General features: G+C 37.7%; 1 protein-coding gene across 5 annotated transcripts in view; it reads right to left on the bottom strand.

Annotated features, from left to right (window-relative positions):
- DIAPH2 (diaphanous related formin 2) overlaps positions 1 to 17,524 on the bottom strand; it is a 1,008,663-nt gene that overhangs the window by 783,460 nt on the left and 207,679 nt on the right. The gene's annotated exons all lie outside the window — the stretch shown is intronic.

The following is a 17,524-nucleotide window of genomic DNA, read 5'->3' as shown; positions in this document are numbered from 1 at the left end:
TTGTTAGTATGTTTGAAAAATGTGTTTAAATCTAAAGGGAAGTTAGAAAATAACATGTAAAAACAAATGGTCCAAAGGTAATGCAAATAACTGCACATTAAGTAAACTCTAAAAGATATTTTACCTGTTTTCACATGCTTGAAAACACTGGCTGAGGAACCTATCATCACAGCAAGTGAATATAGACACTATGCCACCAGTTGGGCAGTAACTAAAATTATAAGCAAAAACAGAAAAAACAGTTTCCTAGTGGGGTAAAATACCCCTCAGGCTGTAAGGTAATTTCAGCAACAACTCTGAAAATAATTCTGCACAATCAAAATTCTCTGACACTATTCTTCAAACCAGTATTTGCTATTTTGTCATGTGTTAAAAAAACTCAGTGACAATTATTTATTTTTATGCATTCCTTTGGACCTTCATAAAATGTACTGCCAAATACCTGTACATTCTGTAATGAGTTGGGTGGGAATAAAATTGTTCAAACTCACTGGTCATTTCTCAGCAGGCACTCTTTCCTTTCATAAACCTTTTCAAAGGATTAGGATCAAAAATCTGTAATAACAGGGGAGCCTGAGTGGCTCAGTTGGTTAAGCATCCGACTTCAGCTCAGGTCATGATCTCACAGTTGGTGAGTTCGAGCCCCGCATCAGGCTCTGTGCTGACAGTTCAGAGCCTGGAGCCTGCTTCGGACTCTGTGTCTTCCCGTTTCTCTCTGCCCCTCCCCCAATCGAGCTTTGTCTGTCTGTCTCTCTCTCTCTCTCTCTCTCTCTCTCTCTCTCTCTGTCTCTCAAAAATAAACAATAATTTTTTTAAAAAACCTGTAATAACAGATTTCTCATTTTAAAACACACAGACCGTGGTATATGCAAAACCTAATATAATTTGTGATGGCAGACCAGGGTTCATAGGGTGTGAAATAGACATGTAAACATTCAATTTTATTAATTCACTAGGCAACCATAAAAAGACCATGTGTAAAGCACACTGTATTGTGTGTAGCTTATGAATATGGTTCACATCAAACCAATAGGTTTCATTCCTGTGTGGAGGAAATTAGCCTCACTCCTTTTCTGTAATTATACCTAAAAATGCATGGTCACAAAATAGTGCCAGATTAATGAAAATTCATTCTCAATGCTGAAGAAGCAGAGGCTGTTAATGATGGCAGGTCAATATCCACATCAAATCACATGTCATTGTATATAAATTACACTGTACCACCATCATGAAACAAATAAAAGGGCAAGAGGCCCCTTCCTCAAAGGACTCTAAAATCGAAATGAGAAAAGCAGACATACATGCATGTAACCGTTATAGAGCATAAGCACGTGCAGGTAAATGTATACAATAAAAAAATAAATGTTGAAGGAATGCATAGTAATGGAGTGATTTGGGATATGACCAGTTTATGATGGTTTATAAAAGATAATTTCTTAAATATTTGCCTTTAGCAGAAAATAATACAAGGAAATTATTTTCTTAGAGTCTTTATCATCTGAAAGATTAAATAACATGAATTTGACATCTGTGACTGCATTTAGTATTTCAAAATGAGTATAATTTGAGAATGTTTGTAAAGCTACTAGTGTGTGTGTTTATATATTTGCTTTACTAGGGGCTGGAGTGAACAAAAAGAAACCAGTTAAAACTGTGATAAGGAAAGAAATCATCCATAAAAAGACAAATGCCAAGATTCTAACAAACATCAGGTTTGAAAGATAGGTATGTAACAGATTTAGAAACTTCTTTCTTCAATATTTTAAAAGAAATTATAAATACCTGTCTGGAGTTAAACATAATACTTATAAATGCAAGAAAATAATGAAATGCTAAGAAATCTTTTTGTCTTATGGACAACCATTTTTTTCTTCAAAATCAATTATAAACATTAATCTAGTTCCAATAACAAAGATAATAGGATTACAACTAAGCAAAAGAGAACACAGAACACAGAAGTGTAGAGTTAGAAGTCTCCAAAATCATTAATACATGGAAAACCTGAGGCCAAAAGAGGTTACTAATTGCACTAAAGTCACAGAGAGTGAGAGATCAAGGACTAGAAATCTAGATACCATGATTGGCATTCTAGTGTGAGTCTATCAACACACTCTCAAAATTTAGTACTACAGAAAAAATTTATTTATAAAGGAAACAAGGCAGGGCACCTGGGTGGCTCAGTAGGATAAGCCTCTGATTTCGGCTCAGGCCATGATCTCATGGTTCATGAGTTTGAGTCCCACATTAGGCTCTGTGCTGAAAGCTCAGATCCTGGAGCCTGCTTTGGATTTTGTGTCTCCCTCCTTCTTTACCCCTCCCATGCTCAAGTTCTGTCTCTCTCTCAAAAATAAATAAACATTTTTTAAAAAAATTATAAAGGGAACAAGGCCAATGAATTTAACTTCATTAAGGAGATTTCTATAAGTAGTACATAGTTCTACTTTTTCAGATCTTCTAAACTAGCTAAGGTTTTTACCTAGACAGAATTTAGCTAACTTTGTTATTTCAATGCTTTTATGGATAATTTTCCTTTGCATAATTTTAGAATAGAATTTTGGAATAGAATCCATCCAGAACCTCAGAATATGACCTTATTTGGATATAGGGTCTTTGTAGATATAATTAAGGTAAGGATGGAGATAACATGGTAGTAGTTAGAGCAGGCCCTAAATCCAGCTAGAGTGTCCCTATAAGAGACACAGAAAAGACACCCAGAGACATAGACAAAGCTACGTAACTACAGAGGCAGAGATTGGGATTATGCTGCCAAAAAACAAGGAATGCCAGAAGCTGGAAGGAGCAAGGAAAAGATCTTCCCCTAGAGCCTTAGGAGGGACCTCTCTGCCAACACCTTGGTATTATCAGACTTCTGACCACCTGGCTTCGAGAGAATAAACTTCTGTTGTTTTAAAGTCACCCGGTTTTTGGTAATTGTTATGGATGCCCTAAGAAACTAAAATAATAGTATTAAATAATTCCTGTTAACTTCAAGGTTTCTTTTAGTATTATAAGTTATATAAGACACTATGCATTCAAGGTGATTTATCCATCTATAGACTATTTTTCTTTGGGTGTAATTATGTCATACAAATTATTCTCATTCTTGGGTTTATTCTTATATTTCGTTTCCTCCTTTTCTGATTTTTTATTGTCATTTAATTGCTTTTCTTTGCTCACTTGTTTCTGTCCAGTAGGAAGACTAAATTAGTTGTTTACTTGTTGGTTTCTGTGAGAGAGATTCTAAAGTAGGGGTGATTAGATAAAATCTTATGTCTGCTGGTGCATTTAAGTCTGGTGGAAATAGAAGATATGGTTTATACTATGTAATGGTTATGGGCATTTTGAAGGAATAACAGGAGACTTTTTTATGAAAAAAGATCTGGAAACTCTGGGTTAATAAAATTAAATAAGTTTCTTTCCTGGAGGACCTTAAAAAGCTTTTCTAAAAACAATGTCAATGTTCACTGTGAGTTCCCAAGAAGGGAAAATACTACACTGCACTCCCATAACATATTTAACCATGTGATATAGACACATAGCCCACCACCATAACTTCTGGGGTTCTTTGAGGGACAGGTTGAGGAGAGCATCCCCTTATCAGGAAAAAGAGAGATTTTGGGACCAGAGTCAAATGGTAGATACAAGTCTAAGGAGAGACTGCTGCTTATAAGTAAGAATTGGTAAGAATTCTCAGGACACTCAAAGGAAAAGTAAGGATAATGGTGCTCTTTATTTCCTTCACTTCTCAAAACCCACAAATATACACACAGGCACACCAGAGGAACTTCCCGGTAGCACTATGTTACTTTTCCTCGTTTACTCAACTTGTAATGCCATAAGGAATAATGCTAAATGCTGAATATACAGGATGATTAAAACATAATCCTGACCTTCTGCAGATCTCTACACAATAACTTTCCTTGTCACCTTATTAACGTTCGTATAATAGCTGGTGCCTGACAAACTCATATCCCCTTCTTCAGGGAGCACTGCCCACAGTCACCTTCTGAGATAATGGTCCTTGGTTAAGCAATTTATGGCTGATACCAACCTGCCTCCCTCTCCCTTACTACAGGCAAAACTGATGTTATAAGAGAGGGTGGCCTGACCATACTGTGGTTTGGCCTGCAGACTAAGGTGACCTGACATGAAAAGCTTTGCCCAAGCAGAAACAAATGGGGACCAGAGTCTCCTCATTAATAATTTGAACTTAGTAATACAGAGATGGCCAGGCAGTTAATATCAGGAAAAGACACACACTCATGGAGAGCCCATGTTAACAGAGCAAATCAAGTTAATGCATCATGAATTTCTGCTGCTTAATTGAAGAAACTCATGACAAAAATAACTAGGTTCTAGGACTACCATGGAAGGTCAAGTAACCTTCCATATCAGCCTCCAGGAGGTACAGCTATACTGCTGCCCCTAGAATTTCTGTGAGATTGTTAGCTCCCTTACTGCAACATGTAACATGGTCTCCCTGCTACCTCCCAAGTTATCCTTTAAAAAAGGCAAGTCAGGTCATACTATTACTTTCCTCAAAACCCTCTAACATCTTCCCAGCTCACTCAGGGTAAAAGCCAAATTCCTCTAAATGGATCACAAGACTCTCCATTATCTGCCTCTAGTGACACTGGCTTCTTTGACCTTCCCAACCAAGCATGTGTTCTTGCTATTTCCTGTTTTCTAATAAGGTTCCTCCTCCAACAGACTACATAGCTCACTCCTTTAGACATCTGCAAGCAATGTCACTGAAGTCAGAGAGGCTTTCACTTTTCACTACCTGATATAAAATAGCACCATCCACTCCCCAGCACAGATCACAACCTGACATTTTCTGTGTGTGTGTATGTGTGTATACACACATTTTTTTTAATTGCCACATTTCTCCTACTAGAATGTAAGCTCCATATGGACAAGCCCCATAGAAACAAGGGAAATTTTATTTCTGTTATTTACTTATAAGATATCCATCTGATATGTAAAAGCAAACCACATGATAGTAAATGCTAGTCACTGAACTATTCCAATTTAAGGAATTACCAAGGAAAATGAATTCTTAAGAGTGAAATAAAATTTTCTTAATTTATCATGTAATAGTAAACTGGAATAAATATCATAGAGATGGCATGTGAATTACTAGAGGTATACAGTAAAGAAGTCCCAAATTTCACTACACAGAGCCACGTGGTCATCAGAAAATGATAATTTTTTCAATGCAAGGATATATATTCTTAAGATATTACACAACAGGGGTGCTTGGGTGGCTGAGTCAGTTAAGCATCCTACTTCAGCTCAGGTCATGATCTCACAATCAGTGAGTTTGAGCCCCATGTTGGGGTCTGTGCTGACAGCTCAGAGCCTGGAGCCTGCTTCAGATTCTGTGTCTCCCTCTCTCTCTGCCCTCCCCCACTTATACTCTGTGTGCGTGTGTGTGTCTGTCTCCAAAATAAACACTAAAATCTTTTTTAAAAAGATATTACACAACAAGAAATAAATGCATTTGGTTACAGAACATGTAAACTTTCAGATGATTTTTTTTAAGTTTATTTTGAGAGAGAGAGAGGCAGAGAGGGGGAGAAGGATCCCAAGTGGAGCCTGACATGGGGCTCAAACTCACAAACCCTGAGATCATAATCTGAGCTGAAATCAAGAGTCATACACTTAACTGACTGAACCATCCACACATCTCAGGTGATTTTTTAATCAGAGAAATATAGGCTCAAAGGATGCTATAGTGTCATTAAAAATTAATCTGAGTTATATGGGTAACCTCTCCACAACTATAATAAAAGCTTTATTTCTTAAACTGGTGATGAGTACATAGGTGATTTTATATTCTCCTTTATACTTTTGGGTGAAAGATTTCAGAGTACATTTTTTTTCAGGTCAGGCAAATTTTAATAAAACAAAGTAAAAATATTTAGTATGTGACAAGAGTGAAAGGAAGATATTTTAAAAGACTTTCCTTACTGTAAGGTAGTACAAAGATGTGGTTAAGAGCCCAGGTTCTGGAGTCACAATACCTGGGTTGTTGTCTTAGCTCTGACACTAGCCATGTAACACTGAAATGGAGCAAATAACATTTCTTAGCCTCAAGTTCCTCATCTATAAAATGCAAACAACACTGATACTACTAATAAAGATAACCTAATTGTATGTGTATATTTCAAAATCTTAGAACATGTCATGGAAGATAATAAATACTAATTTTATAAGTTTCTTATTATTTTTAATTGTTTTTATTTATTTTTATATATGAAATTTATTGACAAATTGGTTTCCATACAACACCCAGTGCTCATCCCAAAAGGTGCCTTCCTCAATACCCATCACCCACCCTCTCCTCCTTCCCACCCCCCATCAACCCTAAGTTTGTTCTCAGTTTTTAACAGTCTCTTATGCTTTGGCTCTCTCCCACTCTAACCTCTTTTTTTTTTCTTCCCCTCCCCCATGGGTTCCTGTTAAGTTTCTCAGGATCCACATAAGAGTGAAACCATACGATATCTGTCTTTCTCTGTATGGCTTATTTCACTTAGCATCACACTCTCCAGTTCCATCCACGTTGTTACAAAAGGCCATATTTCATTTTTTCTCATTGCCACATAGTATTCCATTGTGTATATAAACCACAATTTCTTATCCATTCATCAGTTGATGGACATTTAGGCTCTTTCCATAATTTGGCTATTGTTGAGAGTGCTGCTATGAACATTGGGGTACAAGTGGCCCTATGCATCAGTACTCCTGTATCCCTTGGATAAATTCCTAGCAGGGCTATTGCTGGGTCATAGGGTAGGTCTATTTTCAATTTTCTGAGGAACCTCCACACTGCCTTCCAGAGCGGCTGCACCAATTTGCATTCCCAACAACAGTGCAAGAGGGTTCCCGTTTCTCCACATCCTCTCCAGCATCTATAGTCTCCTGATTTGTTCATTTTGGCCACTCTAACTGGCGTGAGGTGATACCTGAGTGTGGTTTTGATTTGTATTTCCCTGATAAGGAGCGACGCTGAACATCTTTTCATGTGCCTGTTGGCCATCCGGATGTCTTCTTTAGAGAAGTGTCTATTCATGTTTTTTGCCCATTTCTTCACTGGGTTTTTTGTTTTTCGGGTGTGGAGTTTGGTGAGCTCTTTATAGATTTTGGATACTAGCCCTTTGTCCGATATGTCATTTGCGAATATCTTTTCCCATTCCGTTGGTTGCCTTTTAGTTTTGTTGGTTGTTTCCTTTGCTGTGCAGAAGCTTTTTATCTTCATAAGGTCCCAGTAATTCACTTTTGCTTTTAATTCCCTTGCCTTTGGGGATGTGTCGAGTAAGAGATCGCTACGGCTGAGATCAGAGAGGTCTTTTCCTGCTTTCTCCTCTAAGGTTTTGATGGTTTCCTGTCTCACATTCAGGTCCTTTATCCATTTTGAGTTTATTTTTGTGAATGGTGTGAGAAAGTGGTCTAGTTTCAACCTTCTGCATGTTGCTGTCCAGTTCTCCCAGCACCATTTGTTAAAGAGACTCTCTTTTTTCCATTGGATGTTCTTTCCTGCTTTGTCAAAGATGAGTTGGCCATACGTTTGTGGGTCTAGTTCTGGGGTTTCTGTTCTATTCCATTGGTCTATGTGTCTGTTTTTGTGCCAATACCATGCTGTCTTCATGATGACAGCTTTGTAGTAGACGCTAAAGTCTGGGATTGTGATGCCTCCTGCTTTGGTCTTCTTCTTCATAATTACTTTGGCTATTCGGGGCCTTTTGTGGTTCCATACGAATTTTAGGATTGCTTGTTCTAGTTTCGAGAAGAATGCTGGTGCAATTTTGATTGGGATTGCATTGAATGTGTAGATAGCTTTGGGTAGTATTGACATTTTGACAATATTTATTTTTCCAATCCATGAGCAGGGAATGTCTTTCCATTTCTTTAAATCTTCTTCAATTTCCTTCATAAGCTTTCTATAGTTTTCAGCATACAGATCCTTTACATCTTTGGTTAGATTTATTCCTAGGTATTTTATGCTTCTTGGTGCAATTGTGAATGGGATCAGTGTCTTTATTTGTCTTTCTGTTGCTTCATTGTTAGTGTATAAGAATGCAACTGATTTCTGTACATTGATTTTGTATCCTGCAACTTTGCTGAATTCCTGTATCAGTTCTAGCAGACTTTTCATGGAGTCTATCGGATTTTCCATGTATAATATCATGTCATTTACAAAAAGCGAAAGCTTGACTTCATCTTTGCCAATTTGGATGCCTTTGATTTCCTTTTGTTGTCTGATTGCTGATGCTAGAACTTCCAGCACTATGTTAAACAACAGCGGTGAGAGTGGGCATCCCTGTCGTGTTCCTGATCTCAGGGAAAAAGCTCTCGGTTTTTCCCCATTGAGGATGATGTTAGCTGTGGGCTTTTCATAAATGGCTTTTATGATCTTTAAGTATGTTCCTTCTATCCCGACTTTCTCAAGGTTTTTTATTAAGAAAGGTGCTGGATTTTGTAAAAGGACTTTTCTGCATCGATTGACAGGATCATATGGTTCTCCTCTTTTTTTTTGTTAATGTGATGTATCACGTTGATTGATTTGCGAATGTTGAACCAGCCCTGCATCCCAGGAATGAATCCCACCTGATCATGGTGAATAATTCTTTTTATATGCCATTGAATTCGATTTGCTAGTATCTTATTGAGAATTTTTGCATCCATATTCATCAGGGATATTGGCCTGTAGTTCTCTTTTTTTACTGGGTCACTGTCTGGTTTAGGAATCAAAGTAATACTGGCTTCATAGAATGAGTCTGGAAGTTTTCCTTCCCTTTCTATTTCTTGGAATAGCTTGAGAGGATAGGTATTATCTCTGCTTTAAATGTCTGGTATAACTCCCCTGGGAAGGCATCTGGTCCTGGACTCTTATTTGTTGGGAGATTTTTGATAACCGATTCAATTTCTTCGCTGGTTATGGGTCTGTTCAAGCTTTCTATTTCCTCCTGATTGAGTTTTGGAAGCGTGTGGGTGTTCAGGAATTTGTCCATTTCTTCCAGGTTGTCCAATTTGTTGGCATATAATTTTTCATAGTATTCCCTGATAATTATTTGTATCTCTGAGGGATTGGTTGTAATAATTCCATTTTCATTCATCATTTTATTTATTTGGGTCATCTCCCTTTTCTTTTTGAGAAGCCTGGCTAGAGGTTTGTCAATTTTGTTTATTTTTCCAAAAAACCAACTCTTGGTTTCATTGATCTGCTCTACAGTTTTTTTAGATTCTATACACCTTATTTCTGCTCTGACCTTTATTATTTCTCTTCTTCTGCTGGGTTTAGGCTGCCTTTGCTGTTCTGCTTCTAGTTCCCTTAGGAGTGCTGTTAGATTTTGTATTTGGGATTTTTCTTGTTTCTTGAGATAGGCCTGGATTGCAATGTATTTTCCTCTCAGGACTGCCTTCGCTGCGTCCCAAAGTGTTTGGATTCTTGTATTTTCATTTTCGTTTGTTTCCATATATTTTTAATTTCTTATCTAATTGCCTGGTTGACCCACTCATTCGTTAGTAGGGTGTTTTTTAATCTCCATGCTTTTGGAGGTTTTCCAGACTTTTTTCTGTGGTTGGTTTCAAGCTTCATAGCATTGTGGTCTGAAAGTATGCATGGTATAATTTCAATTCTTGTAAACTCATGAAGGGCTGTTTTGTGACCCAGTATATGATGTATCTTGGAGAATGTTCCATGTGCACTCGAAAATAAAGTATATTCTGTTGCTTTGGGATGCAGAGTTCTAAATATATCTGTCAAGTCCATCTGATCCAATGTCTCATTCAGGGCCCTTGTTTCTTTATTGACCATGTGTCTACATGATCTATCCATTTCTGTAAGTGGGGTGTTAAATCCCCTGCAATTACCACATTCTTATCAATAAGGTTGCTTATGTTTATGAGTAATTGTTTTATATATTTGGGGGCTCCGGTATTTGGCGCATAGACACTTATAATTGTTAGCTCTTCCTGATGGATAGACCCTGTAACTAGTATATAATGTCCTTCTTCATCTCGTGTTACAGCCTTTAATTTAAAGTCTAGTTTGTCTGATATAAGTGTGGCTACTCCAGCTTTCTTTTGGCTTCCGGTCGCATGATAAATAGTTCTCCATCCCCTCACTCTCAATCTAAAGGTGTCCTCAGGTCTAAAATGAGTCTCTTGTAGACAGCAACTAGATGGGTCTTGTTTTTTTATCCATTCTGATACCCTATGTCTTTTGGTTGGCGCATTTAGTCCATTTACATTCAGTGTTATTATAGAAAGATACGGGTTTAGAGTCATTGTGATGTCTGTAAGTTTTATGCTTGTAGTGATGTCTCTGGGACTTTGTCTCACAGGGTCCCCCTTAGGATCTCTTGTAGGGCTGGTTTAGTGGTGACAAATTCCTTCAGTTTTTGTTTGTTTGGGAGGACCTTTATCTCTCCTTCTATTCTAAATGACAGACTTGCTGGATAAAGGATTCTTGGCTGCATATTTTTTCTGTCTAGCACCCTGAAAATCTTGTGCCAATTCTTTCTGGCCTGCCAAGTTTCAAAAGAGAGATCAGTCACGAGTCTTACAGGTCTCCCTTTATATGTGAGGGCACGTTTACCCCTTGCTGCTTTCAGAATTTTCTCTTTATCCTTGTATTTTGCCAGTTTCACTATGATATGTCGTGCAGAAGATCGATTCAAGTTACGTCTGAAGGGAGTTCTCTGTGCCTCTTGGATTTCAATGCCTTTTTCCTTCCCCAGTTCAGGGAAGTTCTCAGCTATAATTTCTTCAAGTACCCCTTCAGCACCTTTCCCTCTCTCTTCCTCCTCTGGGATACCAATTATGCGTATATTATTTCTTTTTAGTGTATCACTTAGTTCTCTAATTTTCCCCTCATACTCCTGGATTTTTTATCTCTCTTTTTCTCTGCTTCCTCTTTTTCCATAACTTTATCTTCTAGTTCACCTATTCTCTCCTCTGCCTCTTCACGCCGAGCTGTGGTTTCCATTTTGTTATGCATTTCGTTTAAAGTGTTTTTCAGCTCCTCCTGACTGTTCCTTAGTCCCTTGATCTCTGTAGCAAGAGATACTCTGCTGTCCTCTATACTGTTTTCAAGCCCAGCGATTAATTTTATTACTATTATTCTAAATTCACTTTCTGTTATATTATTGAAATCCTTTTTGATCAGCTCATTAGCTGTTGTTATTTCCTGGAGATTCTTCTGAGGGGAATTCTTCTGCTTGGTCATTTTGCATAGTCCCTGGCATGGTGAGGACCTGCAGGGCACTTCCCCTGTGCTGTGGTGTATAACTGGAGTTGGTGGGCGGAGCCACAGTCAGACCTGATGTCTGCTCCCAGCCCACCGCTGGGGCCACATTCAGACTGGTGTGTGCCTTCTCTTCCCCTTTCCTAGGGGGGGGATTCACTGTGGGGTGGCGTGGCCTGTCTGGGCTACTTGCACACTGCCAGGCTTGTGATTCTGGGGATCTGGCATATTAGCTGGGGTGGGTAGGCAAGGTGCACGGGGGCAGGAGGGGCAGGCTTAGCTAGCTTCTCCTTAGGTAATCCACTTCAGGAGTGGCCCTGTGACAGCAGGAGGGAGTCAGATCTGATGCAGGAGGTTTGGCTCCGCAGAAGCACAGAGTTGGGTGTTTGCGTGGAGCAAGCAAGTTCCCTGGCAGGAACTGGTTCTCTTTGGGATTTTGGCTGGAAGATGGGCGGGGGAGATGGCGCTGGCGAACGCCTTTGTTCCCCACCAAACTGAGCTCTGTCGTCAGGGGGCTCAGCAGCTCTCCCTCCCTTTGTCCTCGAGCCTTCCCGCTTTCAGAGCAGAGCTGTTAACTTATGACCTCCCAGAGGCTAAGTCGCGCTTGCTGTTGGAACACAGTCCGTCAGGCCCCTCCGCTTTTGCAAGCCAGACTCGGGGGCTCTGCTTGGCTGGCGAGCTGCCCCTCCGCCCCGGCTCCCTCCCAGCAGTCTGTGGAGCGCGCGCCGCCTTGCTGCCCTTCCTACCCTCTTCCGTGGGCCTCTCTTCTGCGTTTGGCTCCGGTGACTCCGTTCTGCTAATCCTCTAGCGGTTTTCTGGGTTATTTAGGCAGGTGTAGGTGGAATCTAAGTGATCAGCAGGACGCGCGGTGAGCCCAGCGTCCTCCTAAGCCATCTTCCCAATACCATTTTAATTGTTTTTAAAGATGCTGCAGGAGATATACCTAGTAAGAAGTTGCTACAGCCAATATCAAAGAGGTTACTGCCTGTGTTCTCCCCTAGGATTTCAATGGTTTCCTACCTCACATTTAGGTTTAATCCATTTTGAATTTATTATTGTGTATTGTGTAAGAAAGTGGTCCAGTTTCATTCTTTTGCATGTTGCTGTCTACTTTCCCCAACAGCATTTGTTGACGAGACTGTCCTTTTTCCATTGGATATTCTTTCTGACTTGTCGAAGACTAGTTGATAGTTGTGGGTTCATTTCTGGGTTTTCTATTCTAATCTATTGGTGTATGTGCCTGCCCTGGATTACATGGGTAACTTCTCCACAACTATAATAAAATAAAGCTTTGTTTCTGAAACTGGTGATGAGTACATAGGTGCTTTTGTATTCTCCTTTATACTTTTGGATGAAAGATTTCATAGTATATTTTTGTGTCAGTACTATACTGTCTTGAGGTGGTTACCTTGTTTGATTCATCATTATAAAAAGAAAATGAAAATTGAAAAATACAAGAATTTCTATTTGTCAGGTTATACTCAAAATATAAATTTAAATTTAGTAGGTAAAAGTAATGAAATGATTCCTGACAATTATGACAACAGAAATACTATCTTTGTCTTGAAAACATTTTCAACTTTATCCAGTTAATTTAGAATAAATTTCAATATAAATGCATATATTTCATATGCCTAAGAGCCACAGCCAAAAATACTAAGTGGATTATAATTGTCAATTATGTTCTTCAGGTTCCTCAAGATTAAATGTCTCTGCCCAAAATAGTAGATAGTATTTCCCCAGAATTGGTATCTTATCCTCAAAAGTTTGGCACACATACAAGGCAGGACTGGAGAGGAAGAGGAGCACTAATCAAGTAATTCACCTTCTAAACAAAATTAAAAAGGAAGTATGCATGCCTGGTGGAAGGCTTAAACTGGATTTTAAAAACATGCTACCCAAATATGTATGTATAAGATAATCCAGCAATTATTTTCTGCCTAAATATGTTTGTTAATTTCCACTTACATTTAGGTTGACCTACTTACTATTATTCCATTGTAGTCTCTTACCTGCAATAGAATCCTAATAAAGCACACTTCACTCACAAGAATAAGGGAGGCAGCAGGGTAATTAACAAAGCTAAAAAGAACCCCACAGAACATAGTGGACATTTATCCCCAGAGCATGGAAGAGGGAAAGAAGTTTGTCTTCCCTTTAAATTCAGGTGTACATATCACAATATATCAGTTCCCAGGCACAAAGACAGCCAAACATGGGCTTTTTTTATTAGTTATTTTCCTGGTTCTTGAGGAATATTGCTAGAGTGAGGGAAAAGTGGCTACCTATCCAATGGCCAGTTGAACCAAGTCAATTTGGAGAGTAACCTACAAACTCATAAAACAAATCAGATTCTGATCTCAGTCAGGGTTCCTGCAATTGTATAAGTTATATACATCACACACACAGATATATATACACACACATATATCTCCTAGACAATATCTTTCCAAACTGAGATTCTAAGGAAGAAATGTGTGTCTCATTGCCTCTCCTCCAGTGTGATTTTTCTCAGGGCAGGCAAACTTTCAAGAGTGGTTCAGAATTCCTCATGTTTATAAAGACTAGAATTTGCAAAGTATCTCATAATTTCAATAACAGGTATGTTAACTATCTGTGGCTATCAAAAAAGTGCCATTTATTATTTCTCTGCTTTTGACGGAAGAAAAGTTAAGCTTATAACTCAGAAAGCTTAAGCAAGAATTGGTGGCAAGTTTTTATAATGGCTGGCAAAGAGGCCAAATTCTGTAGCTTCTCTGAAAGTATGGATTACTGTCAATGCTGCATATAAGGTATTTTCAATGTTTTTGCAATTCATTTTAGTGATCCAATTAAGACAAGTGATGCTTTTCTCTTCTACTTGTCCAAACGAACATATGTATGTATGTGTATAGATAGATAGATAGATAGATAGATAGATAGATAGATAGATAGATAGATATAGATAGATAGATATAGATATAGATATATAGATATATAGATATTTTTTTTCTTTCTACTAATGTAACAAAACTTTTAACTTGAAAGACAGGATCTTGAGTGTATATATAACTCAGGGCTTACTTTATTCAATTATTTAAAACTATCACATATTTAATTTAATACATGCTAAAATGTATTATTACAACTAGGATATGCTATTATACTGAGAAGAAAAATTTATTTTGGGTAATTAAAATTATTAATCTTCTAAAACAAAACAAAATGCTTTTCAAACAAAATTAGGGAAAAAAGCACACAGGAAAGTCAAGATTTTTACAAAAGTATTTTAAAAAATATTCAAATAAATTTGTTTACTAAGCATACTATTCCTATAATTATTCTTTGTTTCTCTGCCTAATCTGTAAGAATAAAACTTTGTTATACATAAAAAAGAGCATTTAGTACTATAGAGAAAGATCAGAACATCAAATTCACAGAAAGTCTGGTATCCATGTACCATGCAACTACAACAGAGTGTAATTAAATCCAAATATCACCACACTGTATTTGAAAAAATCATTAAACTTAATCATATTAAAAAAAAGTTTTCAAACAGAGTAATCTTAGTTTTTAAATAGTATATTTAAACATACTGTAATCTATGCTGTTATTTGAACATAGTTATAATCTTATTTTTTTAACAAACATGTTAATAAGAGCTGGCATTTAAAGGAAGTATAATCGTATTAAAACAAAAAAAAACTTAAAGATGTAGTAATAAGACCTGTTATTTAAACACAGTATAATTTTATTTTTTAAACATAAATCTATGGTAATAAGAGCAAATCACTCAATAAACATTGAACTGTGCATTTGAATTCATAAATTGCTCTCTTTAGCACTAAATTAATCAATAACTATATTTAGCAAGAGATAATATAAGCTAAATCCAAACACAGAAAATAAGTCTAATGTAAAAATAATATAATGTTTGTTTTTGTCTCTTAGCTGGCTCCCTGACTGCATCTCTATTTTCCTAATATGTGGATATGTCAGGAAAAGCTCCCACACAACTAAAAATTTTCAAATTTTTTCCATACCTTTTCTGCCCCCAATTAATCCATCCAGGACTGTTTTAATTTGCTTGCTGGAAAATACTACAAAAAGTCCAGTCAATATATCCATCACCATCTCTTCCCGAGCTTCAAATACAGTTAGAAAAATGGAAAAGCTCAAAGCAGTTGGAAAAGCATTGAGGTTCTAAAGGATGCCAGTTGAGATCTTCTGGTGAAAAAAACCTACTTCCTACAAGTCAACAGGTTAAACTCACTCCCAGCTGGTGGCAAGGGTCTTTGAAAAATGGAACATCTTTTCACCACTTCAATTGGCAGATTTAAAATGCTCCTCATCCACAGTGGTGTAGATGTAGCCCTGGATGGTCAGATATTCAATTGCTTGCTTGATGGCCCTGTCGCTCATGCTGGGAAGCTGGGTCTGGAGCTCCTTTACATTATTGCCTTCCTGTTGACGGCATTAATGAATCAAACGCAGAACTTCCTTGTGGTGGTATTTGGCATACACCTGGACGTCATCCGTTTTTGATGGAACAACAGGAGCACTGGGCCTAGAGGCTGTTTGGCGAGCTTTATCCAGCATCATATGTGCATTCACCATTTCCACAATATGTGTGGTGAACTCTTTCATGTCCTCCAGGTCGCGGATGTTCAATACCTCAACGCCTTTTGCATCCTTAAAATACTTGAGGATGCCGATCACTTTGACATATACTCCCACTGGAAGGGCTATCCCCTTCTTTCCTTCATTTCTTCTGAGCCACTGATAGACCTCAATAGGCGCTGTGGTCATATTGTCAATTCTGTAAATTATGTAGTTTGAAGCGCTCTCTGCCGATCTGATTATCCCCATGATAGAGACCTGGGAAACTTCAATTTTCCTGATCTTGACACCATTGTCAACTAGAGCACAAGTGAGCAGCTGGTTTACACAACAAAGTATAATATTCTGGGTTCGGACCCTGGACCTTGGGGGAGCTGCACCATCCTGAGATGGTCGGTCATTGCTTCCAATGGTTCCACCCACTGCAAAGGTGCTGCCATAGCTCTGAATCCCATTTTTCCTCATCTTAAGGACAGTTCAGGCTGATTAGGAGGTAGGCTTTGGCTCTATTTGGTGAGTTCCTCAGGCAGCCTCTGACTTCTACAGTGAGCTACCACAGAAAGATTGGGAGTGCGACAACACAAGCAGCCTCATGCCCCTGTGGAACCAATCAGCTACCAGAATGCAGCTGCCTTCAGCCAATCAGGACATACCAGCTTCTCAAGTGATCCCCGCAATTCTTTGGTGTTCTCTGGTAATTGCTACACTGTATTTTAAAAGCTTCACATATAATTTCAAGCCTTTCTTGCCATTTTTATAAGAATGCATTTTTACTAGGTACCCCTTCCTTTCATTCATAAATCCCACAACTTCTTCTATAGTCACTACTTAAATATTCATTTATTCACTCATATAATCAACTGTTCAACAGAAATTTCCAGAGCACATAAGTGCACTATGATAAAGAGCTATAGGTTTACATGGAGAGGGTGCACAAAAATGGTTACTGTTCTCAAGGAACTCATATCCTTGTTCAAGTCATTAAAACCAGAAGCATTCTAGAAGAAATGGCAAGACAGTCACCTTTGAATGATTATCATATTCAAAAGTAAGTCACATCTTACCACTGACTTCTTAAGTTTTTTTATTGTAGAATTAAAATTTTCCAGTTATTCTGACAAATGCACTATAGGTAACAATAAATACTATATTTCAATTTCTACATTAATTCAAATGACCTCTAAATTATTTTCAAGATTCTATTGGTGGGTCAGAGAAATACAAAATGTGGGCCCCATTATATATTAGGAAAAACATAAATAAAATCAAAATGCCATTGCTGTACACTTTTATGTGGTAATTTCTGAACTTAAGATTGTAGCAATTTACAGGAGTATATCCAAGAATATTTTCATATTACACCAAAAATCTATTTTTCCTCATAAAACATTTTATGTTTGTTACAACTAAATATTTTTTATGATTAATAAAGAATATCAGTTATTGGATTCCACCATTGGCAAGGAACTTCTTCCTTAAAAATCCTTTGTAGTTAGAAAATAGCCTGTGTAGAGCTTTGAGTTTATTAATACTATCATTCATTTCTTTTATTGGTTAAAATAATTTAATTTTTGCTATCCTAAATTGCAAAAATATGTGAATAGTAACCCAAAACTTGTAGAATATAAAATTATATTTATTTCTCAGGTTAAAAACGAATACTATCAGAGCCAA

Source organism: Felis catus, chromosome X (genome assembly GCF_018350175.1).
Source record: "Felis catus isolate Fca126 chromosome X, F.catus_Fca126_mat1.0, whole genome shotgun sequence".
Lineage (NCBI taxonomy): Eukaryota > Metazoa > Chordata > Mammalia > Carnivora > Felidae > Felis > Felis catus.
The sequence above is the reverse complement of the archived record's forward strand: the minus strand, read 5'-3'. Positions and strand labels throughout refer to the sequence as shown.